Here is a 19,631-nt window from a genome sequence, read left to right as displayed (position 1 = left end):
GCACCTGGTGTCTATGAAGCAGATCAGGGAAAACCTCTGCTATCTCCTGATCAGGGAAAACCTCTGCTATCTCCTGCTGCACCAGACCTCTTCTAGATTTGCCTTCCTCTCACCTGTTTCTATGAAAAACTTACCTCCCAAAGCCCAGCAGAAGGCAGATCTGTGGATGTGCCCACCCTGCTGCTTGGAGCTACAATTGCCTAACACCATTCCTCTCATGGCTGCACAGGTCAAGGCAAGCCTAGGAGGTCACAGCTCAAGCTGCTCCTCACCTGTGGTGGCACTAAAACAACTATTAGATCAAACAAGGCAGGAACTTGATGTTGTGGGGGCAGGGCTCCCTGCTTCTCTACCTGCCTTCTTAGCTGGGTCTCCCATGGAAGCAGTGTGGTCTACAAGCCCCAGAGTTACCATTTGACTCTGCGTGGCATCCACTGGCATGCTGATTCACAACCAAGAGCTGTACCTGCTTCCAAGAAGATCCAGAGTGTAAGTTGCAGGGAAGGCAAGATCCGATGGGTCCGAACAATATGCTAGAGCACTGTATCGATGCCTATCAACTGATCCATCCCCTACACAAGAAGAAAGAAATGTCAAAGCAAACTGTCTTTTGCAGGCACAACAGCTGTTACACCACTTTTTGGCATGAGCTGCAGTTCGTACTGCAGCCTTGTCACTCTCCACCCCTTTCCTGCAGCTCCTTTCTCTCACAGACCACCTCCACTGAGCAAGCGATTCGGGAAGGCTGATGGCAGTCCCATGACATCTTAAGATGGCTGCACAGCATTGCTTCCCTGCTGCATTTTCCTGATGCCTTCTGCCTGTTAGCCTCTTTTCTGAGCCACCTTTAAACAAGGACAATAAGAAAAAGGAAAGAATCTAGAAACACTGGACTGAGACACAGTCAGTCATTAACTGCTCATTAATGGCACTGCAATGGAAAGAGGCAACAGCTGTGTTTCTCCAGCCCTCACCATCCAGCTTCTACAGCTTACTCCCTGCTTTCACACAATTGATTAGTTTGAAAAAAAAGTTTATCACAAAAGCATTCATTTAACTATCCACAGAGGCCTCAGATAACATGCTTCACAGGTCCCATTCTCAGACTCATAATGATCAGCTCAATCCCCTGCAGTCTTAAATCCCTTATTTAAAACGCACCTTTGGATCCCAGCACAGTATTACATAGCTGACAAAGCAGCAATTAAAGAGAAATATTTTTAAAAGGTAGGGATGGTGAGAGAATAATCAGAGATACAATTGTCAGAGCCTTGTGTTAACTAAGGACACTAGAGAAGTATGGCTGATCCAGCCTCCTCACCACTTAATGTGAATAAACAGCTTACGAGTGGGAGAGGCTGAAAGGGGAGCAGCCTCCTTCCCTGTCACGGGAGAGAGAATGTGATGATCACCAAGTACCAAAAAAGCTCTCATTTGTGAAACCCATGAAGGGAAGGAGCCTGCTGCTCCTCCCCACAGCTTCCTAGTGGCAATCGTGAGCTCCTGGCGCACAACGTCGCTCATCGCACCATCACATGGCAAGTCTCACGCCGTCTTCTCTGTGCAGAAACACTACCAGGTTAAAAGACAAAAGCTTTCTGATACTCTTTTCTCTCAGATGCCTCTGTTTCTGATGTCCTTACGCTTCTGTCTTCTGAAAAGCAGCCTTGAATCCAAACCAGTGGCACCAGCCTTCCTCAGAGCCACACAGACAAGCTTTCAAATCCTCAGAAAACACAAAACACAGTCCCCGCACCACCGCAGAGCAGCACCTCTCCCACAGCGAGAGGATTCTGCAGCGGGCGTGGGTGCTCAGCTAAGTCTGAGGTCTCCTGGCACAGCAGCTCCCCTCTGGCCACCGGCCAAACATGCGCCGTCTGTGAGCACGGGGTTGATAGCCTTGGATGTACAGCAAACCGCTGCAAGGAAGGGCTGACCGACCGTACCCTTTACGCCGTTCGCCTCCCGGCTGGTGTCGCTTAAATTAAAACACTGACCATTAAGTTTGGTCCCTGGCAGGCTGCAGCGAGGCAAGGCTGTATCTTTCAGTCAGCTGAGAAGCAAAATAAACAGCACAGTCTTGACCTCACACTCCTCTTGCCAACAAGGCCTAACGAGGGAGCAAAAAGGACAAAAACCCAAGCACGGAAGAAATTTAATGGAGTGCAATCTTCTCCCTCCGGCATTCAAGGGGTTGACTCTTCCCCTGCAGAAATGCTACCATGCACTTCCACCACGAAGCTTTCTCCATGGCACACAGATGCACAGCTGCGCATCTGCAATATAAAGGTCTGTACCTCACAACTGCAGGGAAGAGCTGCACTGCTGTCCCTAAAGGTTCCTCCAAAAGGACAGCTTTACAAGGACTGAACACTGGAGAATGGCTTTGCCAGTTCAGCCGTACAATTTCTATTGCCTAGGTTTCACAATCAGTTTTCTTCTCAAAGAAGGGGCCTGGGAAAGCCTCTAAATGACTCCTGAATAATAGCTTTGAGGTAAATTGCTATCTTTATTATAAAATCACATTAAAAGGAAACATATGACAAATACCTTTTATGCTAAATGACTCCAAAGCAGAAAAATCCAAGCTTTCCCTGAAAGGGCTCAAGATTGTACTGGGCTCTAGATCTGAAGACTGTAACAGCTTTCCTCTGCATCAGTGTGAGCACAGAGAATCGCGGTCACTCAGCTCAGCCCTCCCACCGTGTTACTGGCCTGTGAATACAGCCCTTCTTCAGGTTGGCATCAACCGCCCTAGCTTCTGTAAACAAACTTATCGCCTGTTTAAAAGTAAAACAGAAGGGAAATGGGCCAGGAAATTATCCAATATGGTTCTGAATGAGCATTTCAAGTGGCAGAGACCTCAGGAGTTCCATAGTTACCACTGCTGGGAAACAATTCCCAGCTAACAAAGACGTAAAAAGACCCACCCAAGTAGGAGAAGGGCTGCAAAGCTAAGGAACTAGGAGAAGTCATGAAAGAAAATACATTATTAAGGAAAAAGGAAAAAAAAAAATCAAAGCAAGCAAGAACACCAAAGGGGAAAGAAATAAGTCTCTAGGATTAGCAGGGAGAAGTACCGATTTAAGAAAGATCCATTGTGCGAGTACAGCTTTATAAAAGCTTACAACACTGCGACCTTTAAAAATAGCTTTACTTCTATTGCCAAAGCACCTCCACAACCTGCATCAAATAAAGCTACAATTCGTCAAGGAGCTGAATGCACTGGCTTTAATGGGATTTCATGGTGCTCAGTAACTTGCAGGATCAGGTCCCCACCGCAAAGCGCTAAATTGGCTAGGAAAATACACAGGAGGAAACAACAGTAAAACAACCCCGGAGAGTTACATTGTGCACAATCTTTTACATATAACTGAATAGTATCAGCTGTAGCAGACACATCCAATATCCCAAGCTGGAACTCCTATGCAGGGTACTGAGTGCTTTTGCAAAATGCTCTGTTTTCCTTAGCTGTTTCATGCTAGATTACAGCAACCAACCAGGCTCTTTCTTGTGTGCTTTGGGGTGGGGGTGTTACTCTTTTTTTATGAAAGCAATTGATGGCAACACTTGGGTTACTTCCTAGCCCAAACTATTCCTTAGCAATCACCACCTTGCAAAGCCTTCAAGTCCAAAGCATAAGTTACTCCAAAGTGCTGGGGGACAAGACTGGCAAGGTTATGGTTACATCCCTTGTTCTTTGGGCCACACTCAGATTTAAACTCATTGTTAAACTTGGGACTGCCAGCTTCTTAAGAATAAATGCTTGTCATTGAGTGAGGCAGGCTGTGGTATGACCACAGCAGGGCTCATTCACCGGCAAAACTCAACCAGGGGGAACAGCATTTTAATCATTTTGGGAAGAAAAGCACATTGGCACTCCGGGAGCAGGGAGATGCCATCATGCTCTCCCTTCTTTCAGGGGTCAGGTTAGTGAGGTGATTTACACAAAAGTAGCATCACATTTTTCGTTACTATAGTGTCTTCAAGGCACACAGCAATAACCACAAAGGAAAGACTTAAGCTCCAAATATTCACCTGGAGAAACAAATGAGTGCACAATTTGCACAAAATCAGCGGAAGAGATGCCAGGAGGTGGGGAACTGCCTACACAGTGATCACACTGTGGTCACTGCAAAGGGGAGTGGTGCTCTAGGTGTGGGTATTGCTATTGGCAGAGTATGAGGGTGAGAGGAACAGGAAAAAGAAAAGAAAGAAAAAAAGAAAAAAAAAGACAAGACTCGCAACAGAAGAAAAGACCCTACAGGTTGCTCGCTGCTGCTCAGTAGTCTGCTCATATTAAAGCTAAGCCTGCAGTCCCATCAGAGAAGCCAAGCTGAGTTTGAACTCACTGGCATTAAGGTTATACACGCAGATCAGCCTGGTAGCCTTGCCTGTGACAGTGCTTATCACAAGGCTGACAATCCCTGCTCAAGGCACTTGAGATCAGAACAAAAAGGGATGCTTGTAGGTCAGGTTTAAACCTCAAGAGACTGTGGGTGGGTGAACAAAGAAGGGGTGGGCATGCATGTAAAAATAAAAGACCACAAGACACCTGGTTTCTCAGTACTGCTACTAGCCTACTCCTTCCAACACCATTAATAGCATGCCAGACTTCACAGAAACAAAAGCAAGCAGCCAGGCTCTTCCTCCCTCGAACAATAAAACAGAATAGTAAAACGGAGGCAAAGATGGATTCAATTAGCGCAAGATCTTTTTTGATAAAGATTACTCAAATAAGCCACATACGGAAGCTCTCCACATCTACAACATTTCTGCACCATTATTTGTAATAACATGACACCTCACTTTGCAGAAGGTGCCACACTGGATACTAATAGCACACTTATTATTAGATTTTCTGCATGGTTACATAAGCCTGTAAAAGGAGGAAAATGTAAATGATTCAAGAAGATATTCTTCTTGTGGTTCACAAAGTCTTTAGTATCTGAAGATTGAAGACGATCCCTCCTGGCAAGAAACAATCAATTTTTATGCCTCATTAAAAGAGTTCTTTAGTACTTTCAACAAAATGCTCAAAGGCAAGTCAAGCAAAGAATATATATTTTTTTTAATCTAAACATTCTGTGCTAAATTTTACTTTCAGATCTTCCAAACTCTTCTCCTAAAATTAAAATGAAGCTGTGCATGCAACTTTGTGTTTATTTTTTCCTCGTAATCTAACTATGATCTGAGGACATTATACCCTGTCTAAACTCAGCTGTGTGAGCAGGCACAAATTTCAAAAAAGGACATAATAAGGGCAAAAACAAGGGAGACATGCGCTATCCCTGGTAACACTGAGGCAAGAAGAGTTCTGCCATAATATGAGGTCATAAGTCAATGTCAGTCCCACCAGAATAACTTACCCATGTCAACACACTGGCAGTAGGTGCTCAGGAACCTGTTCAGCTGCGCGACCAAGAGCACTTCTCTTCCATTATTCAGAAACACAGGTGATAGCAGTGATCTCTTAAGCACATGATGAGTTGTACAATCCCCAGAGGACCTTTCCCCTGAAATCAATCAGTGTCATACACTCATCCCCAAAGTCCATCTCTGCACCCAGTGGATGTTTGTCTGCTGACCTCCCTCTGGAAATGCTGTCTAACATGACACACACCCAAAGGAATGGTGGGCTAAGCCACTGCTCAGTAACCAAATTTATCTGGTATGACTTAACAGGTCCCTCAGCCATATCACAACACTACACACAGGATCCTACAGTGCAGCAGATGCAGGAAGGGTTTACTACATTCTACAGCATCTGTCCTTACCTATCAATGAGCAGAACGCTAATTTAAATGTCACGTTGTCTCAGACTTCACTGCTGTGCAAATGGCATATAAATGCTGCTGTCACTGGTGCACAGGGTTTGCTCAGGGATTAGATAAGTGCAATAAATCTAACACAAGTTCAGAGGGCTGGCTGACAAGCTGCATACAGGAATCACTGTTCTATTCCCTTTAAACATAAACGTAAACTTACTTTTTGGAGGACTCAGCGATCTTGCCTTAATGCATATGGAACAGTCCCCAGCCTGGGGGAAGCCTCTGGCAGTAGCAGGGAACTAGGTGGACATCACCAGCACAGCAGAAGGTTTTGCCATTGCACCACCAGATCTAACAACACATTTCTAGATCATGAAGACAGAACAACAGCTGGCTCACCTTGTTTCTGGAAAAGGTGTTACTTCCACAGCTCATACGCAAATACATACAGTGCCTTCTGAGACACTCACTGAATTGCCCATGCGAGGGAAGTTTTAGGGTACTGTATCACTGTACCTTCATCTACTGAAAAAAAAAAAAAAAAGAAGGAAAAGAAAAAAATCAGCTATTGCAAAATTGCTAAGCCTTTACAAATAGAGAAACTGCGGCAAGGATTTTTTAGATCCTGCATCCAGGCGGGATGGCCAATTTGGTACAGAAGGCCAAATTTTACCCTGGTTTCTTCACCTGAACCACAGCTGGAAGTAGCTATGTTCTTTCTGTACACTTCTGATAAGATGACCCACAGTACTCACAAGCAAGCCAGGATGCAAAAGGGTGTTTGTAAAAGGCAATTAGTACATTCTGGAAAAGCAAAACTCGCATTTTTAGTCTTCCATGACCAAACTTGGGGATTCTGACTGATGATCTCTATACGCATGAAGCAAAATGATTTTGGTTACTGCAGGTCCTCCAATTCCCTGATGAATTTCCATAACTCTGTGAATTCAGCATTTTGAAGAAGACCTTTTCTGTCCTGCACTACTCCATGAGGGACCTGCAGGTAGCTCTGCACAAACATCAGAGCACATCTGTGTCCCCGCTCAGTTCATTGCCAAAAACGGGTTTTGTGTGGACCAGCATTTTTGAACCTCATATACTTTAGTTAGGCTTCTGAATCCATTTTTAGGAACCTGAAAAAAACTTGATTTTTATCTGTGCCAAGCAGCTGCATCTACTTGTTACTTAAACAGAAGATGCAGTTGTTCAGCACCTTTGAGTATCAGACCAGCTTTATTTAGGTCCCTAACTTCAATTGCCCATACAAGAGCAGAGTCAAGTGAGATTTGAATCCTTTTGAAAGTGTCATGCTTTTTATACAAGCAAGAGATAAAGCTGCCTGTATTAGTGAACACAAAACTGAACAGCATATTTGGAGCCACTTGTACCAGCGACATCCCACATCTAAGTAATTCCATTCAAGTGTAAATGAGGCACATTGCAATTTCAGGATTATTTACTACATTTGTTTAGTACAATCACCTTGCAAGAAGCCTTAAAATGGTTTATTTGCAAAGAGCTGCAAAAATTGCCCCAAACAATGTGGATACAAGGTATGGCTTTTTTTTTTTTTTTTTTTTTTTAAACACTGAAAAATATGAACAGAAAAACAAAAACAAAAAAACCCCATGCTTGGACACCTGGAAGAGAGGTATAAGATCCTTTTGAAAATGCAGCTCTCAAACCAGAAGGAAAAATGCTTTCTTGTTCTTCATGCAGGTGGAAGTTACCTGCATTCATGGAGCTACAGAATGCAAAGCAAGATAAAAAAGAAGAGGACTAATCTGAAATGCCTTGACTAACTTAATATACCTAGACTGAATTTCTTAGCAGGTTATTGTATTAATTATTTACAGTCTTGCCTTAAGAAGATGTAGATTTTTGTGTGTGTATGCACATTTGGATTTTTTATTGCATTTATATCTGCTGATATGAAGAGTTTTCTTTGCCATAGAAAAAAATGATCTGATTCTGCCTTCATTTACACTGATCTAACTCTAAAATTCAACAGTTACATTGCTGTAAAATTACTATTATCAAGGGGAAGAACATTCTAAAATTATCCCTTCAGCAGAGAGTACAAAGCCTGAAACTCTCAGTGCTTTCAACAGCATTTTATCAGGACTGTGATCTCAGTAGGGCTGGTAATGCAGCCAGCCGAAGCCATGAAAGGGAGCTTTGTGCCTGGCTACACACCAGGCCATGTAAGACTTCCAGCTTTTTGACTGGCCGACAGGGATGTTGCTCTTAGTAACACAGCAAGATTGATTAGGTACAATCAAAAAAAAAAAAAAAAGAAAAGAAAAAAGGGTATTTGGAAAGACAGTGGTGAAATAAAGCTCCTCCTCTGTGAAAGCTGCTACAGAGCGTGCAAGCAAAAAATGCCAAGTTGTCAAAAAAAAAAAGGCAAAGAGCTCAAATACTTCAGATACTCAACTAGTAAGGAGATTTGGAGGTTTGTTTATAATGGGAGAAAACTCAGCCCCATCTGATCCAGAATGAATGCAGTGTGATATCTCTGGTGAACCACACACAAACCTGCAACTGAATCTCCAATGCATCACCCCGTGAAGGAAAATCCAACTACTCTCACTATTGTTGTGACATTTGCCTTCAAGATCTTACTCTGACTTTTGCTAGTACTTCGCTCCTGTCGGTGGAGGCTGGCCAGCAGAAAGAGATGTTCCCTGGAGAGCTGCCCTCCTTCAGAAGGCTGCAGCAGACACATCCTGGCTAGGACGCCAGGGAGCAGAGATGACTGCAGTGAACCAGCTTCCTCTCTGATGATCCTATGTCCTATCTCTTCCCCTTCGGGGAATCTAGGCTTAGGATACAGCTTTTTCCCAGGAAGACAGGAGTAGAGGGGAGCAGTCCTGTTGGCCAACTGAAAGCCACAGAGGTGGCTCCTTCACGGGGTGCTCCCACAGCAGAAGGAACGAGTTAGGATGAACATTTCTGTTGTGTGCCGTGTATGGGAATACCGCACTCAAAAACATTTTGTGGACTTTCCCATCATAGACTCTGCACCAGGTGATATCTAACCTGGATCCACAGACACCTGTAAAATCTACCCTGACATATTACACTGTAGTAAAAATTTCACCCACAAATGTGCTAATTGCAAAAGGTCCCAAACGATCAGCTCACATTTTCCCAAGATGATTAAGAATTAATAACGCAGCACTGAAGTTCTAATCATCTGTCAAAAAGTATGACTCACCGTGGGCAGGTGGTGAGCACTGTACACCACAACTGCTGCACAGCAGGGCTTCCTAACTCCAAACAAGTATACACGACACTCTCCTACTTCCACTCTACCTCTCTCGCAAAGGCCAAGAATAGTTAGTCCTGCCGTTCTCCTGGCTCCTGCCTGTTCTTCAAACTGGGTACACAGGTGCCTGCCACAGGAAGTGAGGAAAAAGATGGTGGTCCCAAGAAAGATACAAGATGGTGACAATTCAGTGCACCCCCAGTGCTCTCTTAGCCTTTTAGATGACCTCCTTCCACATTTCATTGCTCCATGACACCTTCATGGGGTTCAAGTCAGGTTTTGGGATGGGTAACCCTCTTTTGTCCCTTGGACTTTTCATCTGTACTCCTAATCCACGTGCCTGTTTCTTAGCATATATATAGCTACCCATGAAGAGATACTCAAATTGCATACACAAAGAAATGCAGATCGGACCAGCTCTACTGCAAGTCCCTGCAGAGACAAGCCCAGCTAGTCTCTCCCAGAGCTATAAAGTTTGCAGAGCTGCTTTAAATATCTCTTCTCTTCAGAACACAGATTGGCTCGTCGAGGTGGTATATACACATTACTCTGTATACTCTGTATGTGTGAACATATGTTTGATAGCTAGATCGCTCTATTCCAATACATAAAACCGCGTATACACTTGTTCTTTTAAAACGTTGCTGCTGCTGACTTTCGCAGAGGTTCCCTCCAGGAATCTCACTCCCCTCTGCCCCACTCGCCCCCGGGGAAGGTTTCCCTCCAGCCATCAGCGGGACTTGGGGACCGGCTCCAGAGCAGAGCAACGATGCTGCGAGCATCAGCCAGAGGGGGCTGCGAGAGTGTGCTGTGAGATGCAACAGCCTCGAAGGGCTGAGGCTGCTGACTGTGCTAGAGGCTTTTCTCGCTTGCGTAAACCATTTCTTGAAATAATAATGCTTAAAATAGTACACAAAGTCTTCAGGTTTCTTGCTTTTTTATGCATGCAGACTTAGGCAGCCGGGACTGAAGATGCAGATCTGCACGCCGGCCAGCTATTAGCACGGGATGCCCGTGTCTAAGACTCTGTAAAAGCAGCTGGGTTCTGATGGCACCAAACTCAGAGAGATGGTGCTGTGCGTTGGATCACCAAGCAGTCTGTTAGCATGGTCTCTGTCGTTCAGCACTCTTATAAAGCTAAATGTTAACAGTAAAGAAAGGGGCCAGACTTCATGTGATAATGCATTTGATGGTGATAAAAATGTTTCCATGGAGCTCTGCAGCAAAACAAAAATTGCTGCCCTTTATCTGATGTGCACACATTTCATACTTGCAATATGTCTAAAGTGATTTTATGACTAAATCCTGGGAAAAATGCAAAGAATGCTTGGCTAGAAGCATACTTTTCCAGTAAAAACACAACATGGCTTATTAACTGCGGCACTTGGAGAAGGCCATTCAACATGAAGTGCATTTTTTTTTTTTTTTTAGCTCAAGACCGAAAACATGTGTTCGGATATACGTTTTCTTTGGCTCCAGGCACCAATTTGACTGACTACATTAGAGGGGTCTCCAAACCCTTTTAATGAACACTACCTTCAGTACAAATGAAGTGGTATTCTATTAAACATGCCAGGGTACCGCAGCTGAAGGCAAGGTTAAAACCTCCTGACTTTTCCAGAATATATTAAGCAGAAATAATGGAAACAAAAAGCTCCATTAGGTACCTTGTTAAGATTTCTGTAGTTGCTGATCAGCAACTTGTTATGGCAACACTTTTCAAAGTCACTGCAAGAAATGTTAATTGTGGCTATGGCGGGTGGGGACAACGCACAATGAGCTGCAGGAGCAGTACTATTAGTGTTACTGTGAGAACAGATTATGCCATTTCCATTCTATCTTTGAATTCTGGTGGGTGTAGGGTGATGTGACTCTGAGTGATGTCAGATTACCCAGCCTACATTTTTCTTGGAAAGAAGCTCCTTCCTCCACTTCCCTAGCAGGAGGGCTTGTAAATACTGCGCTCAGGAAATCTCAGCTTCAGCAGACTCTGAAAGGATCCCCGTGCTATCTGGAATTTTTCTAGTTGGACAACTGGAAGGCATATGCTTCTTCAATACCTGGAAACACCAGAATATTCTTGCTTGGGCTTGTGAAATGGTGACAACTGATAACAAGGGGTGGCTTTCTGGACTAATCCCCAGGAAACAGGACTTCACTCTCCCCAGACGATCTCAGCCACATTTGTAAGCAGGTCACAATGTCACTCCCCTTCTCTCCCATTAAAAAACTAATTGTAAAAGCTTTTGTCTCTAATCTGCAGCTAACAAACCAGCAACACTGCACAAAGGGGAACAGTGCAACTCAGTTCAACACACCCAAAGAGTACACTATCTTCACATCATGCAATATATGAAACTGCCCAGAATACAACCTGTCAGGAAATGCAATCAAATAGTGGGGTTTTGTTTTGAAACAGATGTGGATTTGCACACATCTTCTCCCTGCTCCCTTCCCCAGTCTACCACAAAAAGCCATGCAGCAGAGGGGTGCACAGGGCAGTGACACCAGCTCGATACCACCATGCAGGGCTGCACACACAGCACCAGGCACCAACCCTCGGTTGTGCAGCAAGCAGATAGATGTCTCCCAAGCAGCTCCATTAAACACAGAAATTTCCACCCTCCCTGCTCCAACACACAGGCACAGGCGGCCAAACCATGAGGATTACTCAGTTTACATTTGAGCCAAAGATAAAAGATTCATTCATGCTCCCTCCTCTCAATCCTGAGGCACTTTCCCCAACCATGTGGATAGGTCACACTGGCACTGGCTCTGTTCAACCAAGTAATTTTTTGATTTTTTTCCTATCAGGAGGCTATGGACTGTGCTCCTTTGAGAAAATAGATTAGACAGGTTTTCTATTTCTCTTTTTTGCTGTGCTGTCACAGGCAGGAAAGCAGAGATGCCGGCCCAGTTCTATCTATGCCAGTCTATCACAGTATACCAAAAGCCTGACACGTCTCCTCACTTTGACAGCACATATCAAGGTGGGCATGCTCCTGGTCCTTCCCCTTCCATATTGAGAAGCAACTCCAGTAACACTCAAACCAGTATAAACCATCTGGAAACAGATCCAGGGTCAAGCCCAGAAAGAAATGGACATCAAAATCTGCTGATTTCTGCTGCTGCTGAACTCAGGCAGGACTGAACTACAAAGATCATCTACCTTCTTGTGAAAATCACTAGCACAATTTTACTTTTCTCTTCATACCGCATCAAACAAGCTCCTAGTGATACTAAAAGGGGAGCAGAGATCTGCTGATGCCACAGCTACAAGATGGTGCCTACATTAATCATTTCACCTCCAGCTTTTTAAATGCTTGAAAAAGCCCCCTCTCACTATGAAAAAAGGAACTGCATGTGCCACGTTCAAAGGCATTTGTTTCTTTCCTGGAAGTAAATACAGGAACTGAATTATTCTCTTTCCTACAGAAAAATATGATGCAGTTGTTTTTTCAATTGTTTTAAGACAAAAAGAAAAAAATAAGGAAAAACGCACCTCAAATCCACATTTTTTAAACTTTTCATTTTAACAACTTTCCAATGTGCACTGAAGCTTTAAAAATGAATTCTGAAACTCAATAAAAAAGAAGAAAAGAAAGTGTAATTTTCAGGTTTGATGATTCTTCCTGCACACATACAACTCTTACATAAGAACACGTGCAAACTTTTATATTAGAGAAGTCTTTCAGACAGGGAAAAACTCTGTCCCCAGATGTGCACAGAAATCCCAGGCTGGATGGTGAAAGGATAGAGAGACCAGCTAAAGGAGTCTTCACTGCACAGTTGTACCAGGAAACATAGAAGAACTCAGCTCTTCTCACAAATAGGAATATCTAAATGTGATGGGAAAGTAAGAGTAACACCATCTTCTTTGAGGTGAGTCTGCTGGTAATTACAGATGTGTTAATGTGTGCACGTGTAAAAGGCAAGGACTGTTTATGATACACAGAAACACGTGTTCTTATTCATCTCAGGACTCGTGTGTGGGGTTTTCCCCCTGCTGCATAATTCTACCCCTCACGATCATCCCTCAGCTTCTTACATTTCTACCTGGTTCTCCTATAACCTTTTGGTGCCTGCTCTTTACTCTTGAAATACAGTTGCTGCTGAATCATTTATATCTCATCCAAGGAGCTCGTCTCACACTTGGCACACACGACGAGCCCTAAAGGGAGCTGCTGCCATATGAGGCTGATTCGCTCTACACTTAGTGCCACCTCATCCGTATCGGTGTCCCATTTACCTTTCCAGTTACAACCCAGACCCACCGAGAGACAGTCTGCAAATGTCAGGCTGAGCTCTGAGTTGTCTGTTGCTCACTTCCTCTGCCTCTTAGATCTGCAAGGGAATCTCTGAATATTCTGCTGACCTGCTGCAATTTTTCTGGTGCTTCTTAATTTTTGTGTGCTTACCCTGATTTATAAAACAACACTTTGCATATTATGGTTTGTTAGCAAAACATAAGCAATTTTTCTCCAAGTGTCTTTCTCGCTCCTTTATTCCTCTCTATTTTAAGTAACTTTCAGCTGAGAGCTATGTCAGGCTGACAGCTCTGGAGACCAAGGTATTTCAGGGAGAGGAGCCAAGCACAACTCTGTTCCTCTATCAAAAGTTAAAGGTGAACTCTCTATGCTCTTCACTGTTCCGTAAGAAACTGCATCCTCTTTCAGTCTGCCTGAGCTGCTGAAAAGTCCCCGTTCACCAAACTGATGTTGTACTGCTGGGCAGGTGCAAGACCAAACCTGTCCACACAAATCCCTTGGAAGGACCAGGACTCAAATTCCTTCACCTACTGGTGAAGGAGTTGCTCTCTACTTCTATACAGTCCCATACCTCCACAGACTATAGGCAGAGGCAGTCTCAGGCAATGTGCTTGTATAGGAAGGCTTCAGCAGAGAGCCACAGGGAGCCTGGAAATACCAAGTCCTTTGCTCCTGGCCAGGGACAAGTGGAGCCTTCCCAGCTGCCAGCCCAAGCAGTCACACCAGCAGAAGATCCCTGGCTGAATTGTGCCCACACAGCCAAGACAGCTGGTGAGAGTGAGCATCTCACTTGTCACTCCCTCTCTGGAGGAGGACAAGACTCTCTGTTTAGCCCTGAAATGGGAAAAAATCAGGATTTGGCCTTCCAGTTCTGCTGTCAGCAACACCGAATGCCAAAATCCTCATCTAATTCCTTAGAAAGAAGAAAGTGGCACTAAAGGAGCAAGAGGGGCAGCACTAGCAGGTAGCTACTACCATACAACCTTCCCAAACCACTCTTTCCAGTTAACTAATTTCTCCACCTGAGGAAATAGCTTCACTGAGCAAATAAAAGTATTGCCATACTCTAAAAAATTCACTCATTCAGAGACAAATAGGCTGTCTTCCAAAGAGAAAGTTAGGCATGTGCCACAGAAATGGCTGCTGAGGAAGGCAGCAATGCAATCGAGTCATTAGGTTAAAATTAGTTCACCAAAGGAAGAGGAAGACAGGTATTTCATAGACTACTCGTGTCACGGTTTAATCCCAGCTGGCAACTAAGCACCACACAGCCGCTCACTCACTTTCCCCCCGTCCATGGATAGGGGAGGAATTTGGAAGGATAAAAGTGAGAAAAGTTGTGGATTGAGATAAAGACAGTTTAATAGCTAAAACAAAAGCCACACACACAAGCAAAGCAAAAAAAAGGAACTCATTCACCACCATCAGCATGTAGGCATTCAGCCAGGAAAGCAGGGCTTCATCATACGTAATAGTGACTTGGGAAGGCAAATGCCACCACGCTCCGAATGTCCCCCCCCTTCCTTCTCCTCCCCGTAGCTTTATTGCTGACTATGACACCACATCATCTGGAATATCCCTTGAGTAAGCTGGGGACAGTTCTCCTGGCTGTGTCACCTCCCAGCTCCTCACGCAACCCCAGCCCACTCGCTGGTGGGATGGTGTAAGGAGCAGAAAAGGCCTTGACGCTGGGTAAGCCCTGCTCAGCAGTAATGAAAACATCCCTGTGTTATCAACCCTCTTTCCAGAACAAATCTGAAACATAGCTCCATACAAGCTACTGTGAAGAAAATTAACTCTATTCCAGCTCAAACCAGCATAATTCTTTTGAGATCTAACTGTAATGACAGACTGGTCCACTTAAAAAATACCACAGAATCTAAGTCTAGCAGGTCTGATTACAGAAAAGCTCAAGATAATACAAGGAAGATCATATTTTTTGTTGAATTCTACAGGACTTAGAAAAAACATAGCTCCTGTTTCTATCCTTCTTTATCACTGCTGTGATCCAGCTGCTTCTTGCCTGTACTGTGAAATTAAAAAATAAACAACAAGCAAAGAACACTTCACAAACATGGCCAAAAAAATCACTACTTTCCTCACAGATCTGGAACGTGGGCTTTAATTCAAAAGGTTCACAACCATTTTTGAACCATCTTTGTTTTCTACAAGCATACATTTAGGAAGATACAATGCTGTCTGGGAGATGACCCCGACTGCTCCTTTGAAACAGGCTTACAAACAATGAAAACAACAAAAGCACATTAACAAGCAGAAGCATGGTTCATTATTTGCAGGCATTACTCAATGTTGATAAACGCTGACAAAAAAAATGAGTAAGTCAGGCAACCAAAGCCCAGTGTATTACTAAGTGACAAAATAAAGCTTTAAAACCTTGATTTGCAAGCTAAACCCTGTTTTGGGGTGTTGAAAGCAGCCAACCAGCCAGCAGCAGCAGATGATGTGCACAGTGACCAACTGTTACGTTCGTTCGCCAACATCCATCAAACAAATTGATTAAATAGAGTCTGTATCAGTCACTTAATATAGGAGAAATAAAGCCATTGTAATAGAATAGAGTTTGCAGGATCAATGCTTCCTGATAAGGAAATAAATGTTTTGACAACATCTTGATATGCATTTCTTTCTCGTTCCCCATCTGTGTTCTGGAACTTTGGTGGGCAGCGGGAAATCATTACCCTTGCTTTTCTGAGACTCGGAAAAGTACAACACACAGCTGTAACATCTAAGCCTCTATGAAGCCACACAAATCCTCTTCCTCTCTCAGGGAGCTCTCAGAAAGAGAAAACACAGTACTGAAACACCAGGCAGCTACAGATGCAGGATGCTGAGAGCCCGATCAGCACGCCACAGCAGAGCTCTGCATTGGGATCACCACGCAGGAGTCCCCCACCTTCTCTACACAGAGCATATGAGGATGCAACCTGTGCAAGCTTCAGATGAACAGCCATTTCAGCAGCAGATTTCTTTCTCTCTCTAAAATTTCATAGAAGGGACTTGATCTGAAGGAAGTGAAAGGTTTTTTCTCCTTAGATTATCCATGGAGTGGTGAAGAGAGTAAGGAATCAGGAATACAGCTGTCTTAGGAGGGGCAAGTAAAAACTCTGGAGGATATGGTGCTGCAAGCATAAGTGACAGAAAAAACTCCGTAGGCTTATTAAAAAAAAAAAAAAAAAAACAACAAAAAACCCAGCATCTAGTTCTCATCATACACATTGTAGCTTTCTGGTCATGCACTGGAAAATTAGCTTTGTGATCAAAAAAACAAGAGACATAACTATGGAGACCAAGCCCCTACATGAAAAATGGAATTTAAGAACTTATGACTTGCTTGGATACAGCAGAAAAGTGAATGAGTAAAACAGGCCTGTTCTGCTCAGTCATTCTCACTTGTAATGGCTCTATGCAGCTTGCCAACAGCTCTTCCTCAGCCTTGGAGAACAGCCTGGTGAGCCTGTTCCAAGTGAAGTTTAAAAAAGTTTATCACTAGGTAGTTTTACAGTGAAGCAACTTCGGCTCTCCTTCATTACTTTTTTGGGGTTTAGAACAACAAGCAGAGACAGCTGCAGGGCAGGAAGCTGAACAGAGAGGGATTTTTGTGTTTCTGCAAGGAAATCCCTATTCAAATATATGCTAAAATAAAGCGCTCTTAGAAATCCCCGTGTGATTTCCAGACATTGTCACAGTTGGCACTGCCCCCAGATAGCACAGGGAGGAGGGAGACATGTCTCAACGGTGATATTCAGACCCCTGCCCAACACAGGACCTCTTCTGTGCCATATTAGAGAGCTCTGCCTTTGTTGGGTGAACATCAAATGACTTGAGTGATGTGGCTTCCACCCCTTCCCACTGGGGACTGTTCCACAGTCTAATAGATCTTACTAGCTGGAAGTGTTTCTGGATTTCAGCCTACCTTTTCTGCACTAAAATTTATCCTGTTACTCCTAGTCATCCTGCTTGGACCACCCGAAACAGTTCCTCAAATTCGGCTATTTATAACTCCTCAGGTGCAGCACTAGTAGTTTAAACATCACCCTGTTCCTTCATCCTCTTTGTATGTCGTTCAGACAAACTGTATGTATTTAATTCTTAATCTTTCTTCTCCTCTCTAGTCCATTAATCACATTTGCTGCAGCTATTTGAATTCCCTGCAATTTGCCAAGTCTTTCTGGTAATGAAAGACCCACACACATATGAACTTTGTATCTCTTAAAGAGCTGTCTGATAAAAGACATGGACTAATATGCGTGCACACACAAACAGAAACACATCAGACATTTTCCAAATTCACTCTTTTTATGGAAAGAGCTTAACCTTTTTTCAGGCAGGATGCAAAAGGCCTAACAGAGGTGGGAAAGTAAAACACTGTATTTTTTTTCAGATAAGAAACTGCCTGACTCCCAAATGCTTTGTACAACTGCTCATTCTGCTTTGCAAAAGCAGTGTATTTATCAACGCCTTCCTCTTCCAGTTCTTTAAGGAAGCTCACATTAAAACATCATGTTCTGGTTTTCAGAAATTGTTTGTCTCGCCTTCAAGGAACAGTTCAGTGAGCTGCTTAACAGTAACCTGTACCTGGTTAGAGACTTGCTCTCTCCTTTGCCTCCTTTTTGCTGTAAATACTATTCAGGTCACAGATATGAACAGTGAAATCCAATTAACCATTCCTTAGGATTTTAGAACTTCACCTGGCTTATGAAGAGCAAACCAACGCAGAGAAGGCAGAATTTCCTTTGGGCCCAGGGTAAAACTCCTGCCCACCCTGATGTGGAGATGCATCTTTGCTCCACCAGAGATCCTGGGCTGATTTTGGGCAAGTATACCACTGACCTCTGTGCATCTGTTACCTTCTCCCAAAATGGGCTTTTATATAGAATATATACTGTAATGCATTTAACCCTAAATAGGCTATTCAGTCACTACCAACCATTGCAGAAGATTAACTACCTATCTACAGTTTGGGATCAGATATACAATAAAGACTTCAATTTTGCGGACAGATGTGAGTTCACACGACTTCACATGACTTCAGGTTCTACTTAATTGCAGCAAGAATTCAAACAAACTGAGTAAGAGCGCATATGACATCCAAATGCACTTTAGAAATGAACATTCATCTACTGCAAGGCAGGGAAGATGGGAGAGAAGTCTTTCTACATTGATGCCACTTAACCTGCAGGCAAGTTCTTTCCTCTAGCAAGACAACTGAGAGTAGTTAGCATTAAAAGTAATTTTATTTCCTGCAAACATCTAGGGAATTTTCACAACAGAGAGTTGAAAAAATAAAAAAACCCCAAAGATGCTCAAATAGCCATTGAAAACCTATTTCCCTTTTCTAATCTATTTGTAGGCTTTCACTATCCAATACACATTTTTATTTAGAAGTTAAAGACAACACTCAAAACTCTGCTCTACTCACTCACTTCATACCAACAAAACATGTACATGCAACTATCCTGAGCATAAAGAGAAACTCTTAAAGTCATTATGACATTATTTGTACCCTGAAGCAAGTCATAATTTGTATGTACCCTGCCAAGTACTTTCTGTCAAAGCTAAAGTAATTATTAGGAAGTATGAAAGCAGGTGTCACTTCTGGCAAGTTGTAAGATGGCTTTATATTCTCAGTTGCAATGGGATAAAAATGATCCCTAAAAAGAGCATAGCAGGCTATTACTTTACATCCAGTATATATGTGAAACATAACAGTTGCCGCCTGTACTCTTTTTCTCTTTGGTATTTTAATTAAAGATTCGAGCTCCTAAAAGACAAAACCTAAAAATATGTGCAAAATCAATCTCATTTTGCATAATTTCTATTTAGTTTCATAACCAACTGTCAAGCCATCTGACCCTCATTTGCATGTGCTATAAGGCAGGCAGCCGAGCTCGCTTCCACTGCAGGGAGACACATACTTTGTCCCTGCTCACTCCCACATACAAACCTGCAGCTTCTTGGATGAATCTCTGCTACAGCACTTCAGGACAGAGGGGACAGTGATTGTTAGAATTACAGGGCCAAAACCTTTCCAACTTGGGTGCCTAAGTATAAATGCCTAACTCCATCTTCAGGCATCTGAACAGGCTGCTAGTGTTTCAAAGGTGCTCTGGGCACCCAGCATCGCCTACTTGTTTCTGTCAAACTTGCCAAAAAGAACATCTGCCTTTAATTTATTCTCAGGGCTGCAGGTACGCAGGACCTTTGAAAGCCATCCCACTTACTTCAGTCCCTAAATATAAACCCAGGTGCCTACCTCTAGGCAGTCAACTTGCAAAATGCTGAAAAGGCAAAAAAAAAAAA

At 43.3% G+C, this 19,631-nt stretch overlaps 1 protein-coding gene across 9 annotated transcripts in view; it reads right to left on the bottom strand.

Moving 5' to 3' along the window:
* The window catches only part of ATXN1 (ataxin 1), a 274,252-nt gene that overhangs the window by 39,603 nt on the left and 215,018 nt on the right, over positions 1–19,631 (bottom strand). Inside the window, exon 6 of one of the 9 annotated variants that reach the window (XM_027898445.1) lies at positions 6,171–6,296. The exons of 7 other annotated variants lie outside the window; for them this stretch is intronic. The gene's annotated coding sequence lies outside the window, so the exon portion shown is untranslated. The remainder of the gene's footprint in view (positions 1–6,170; positions 6,297–19,631) is intronic. One more of the 9 variants, XM_027898449.1, reaches the window with a different exon arrangement.

This window comes from Empidonax traillii, unplaced genomic scaffold (genome assembly GCF_003031625.1).
Source record: "Empidonax traillii isolate 1590-97213 ecotype Southwest subspecies unplaced genomic scaffold, ASM303162v1 scaffold597:size822913, whole genome shotgun sequence".
In the NCBI taxonomy this organism is placed as follows: Eukaryota; Metazoa; Chordata; class Aves; order Passeriformes; family Tyrannidae; genus Empidonax; species Empidonax traillii.
This window is presented reverse-complemented; position numbering and strand designations above follow the sequence as displayed.